Source organism: Otolemur garnettii, unplaced genomic scaffold (assembly GCF_000181295.1).
Source record: "Otolemur garnettii isolate 467f Iridium unplaced genomic scaffold, OtoGar3 scaffold00108, whole genome shotgun sequence".
In the NCBI taxonomy this organism is placed as follows: domain Eukaryota; kingdom Metazoa; phylum Chordata; class Mammalia; order Primates; family Galagidae; genus Otolemur; species Otolemur garnettii.
The window spans coordinates 4,318,991-4,319,698 of record NW_003852503.1 but is presented as its reverse complement, the minus strand read 5'-3'; the positions used below and the strand labels follow the sequence as shown (position 1 = coordinate 4,319,698).

Genomic DNA, 708 nt, shown 5'->3' with positions numbered 1-708 from the left:
AAAAAAAAAAAATTAGCACATGTCTAAGAATAAAATAGACTTTAATACCGAATACTATTTTTATTACTTTAAGTACTTTTTATGATCAAGTAAATAGAAAATATCACTACATTTCTTGAAAGTTATAAATTAGAGATGCTTATGATACTATGTAAGGTAAAATGATCTCCTGGTTTCTTTTTGTAAGACATACTCTTAGGATTTTTAAATTACGTTTTATTCTCATGACTTCTTTTGTAATAAACATTTGATTGCTTTGATTTAATTTAGGCATGGAAGTATTTTGAACCGAGAGTCACCAACAGATAAGAAGCAGAAAGTCGAGCGCATTGTATCACATGATTTTGACCCTGCAGGTAAAACACTGTTTATTGTTCTAAAGAATATTAAGATTAGTGAATTTCAGAATAATGGAGCTTAATCTACCTGAAGCAATCCTGAGTAGATGTTTGATCTGTTTTAGGAATCTCCTCCCCTTTGCTGAATGCAAAGGGTTTATATTATATAAACCTGTATATAATTTATATTATATACATTCTCCCTCCCCTTTATATTATATAAACCCTTTGCATTCAGCAGCAGTGCAAGTATTTTTGAACTTTCAACATTATAGATTTCACTATAGAAGTATTATTATAGAGTGTATTATCTTTAAAAATAATGATAATAGGCTCAGCGCCCGTAGCACAGTGATTATGGCACCAGCCA

At 29.9% G+C, this 708-nt stretch overlaps 1 protein-coding gene across 5 annotated transcripts in view; it reads left to right on the top strand.

Annotated features, from left to right (window-relative positions):
• The first annotated feature begins 223 nt into the window (after positions 1-223).
• Positions 224-708, top strand: part of ARHGEF12 (Rho guanine nucleotide exchange factor 12) — an 87,074-nt gene continuing 86,589 nt past the window's right edge. For 2 of the 5 annotated variants that reach the window (XM_023517285.1, XM_023517284.1), the window contains exon 1: positions 225-356. The gene's annotated coding sequence lies outside the window, so the exon portion shown is untranslated. Of the gene's footprint in view, positions 357-708 lie in introns of all 5 variants that reach the window. The other 3 variants (XM_012809597.2, XM_023517287.1, XM_023517286.1) reach the window with 2 other exon arrangements.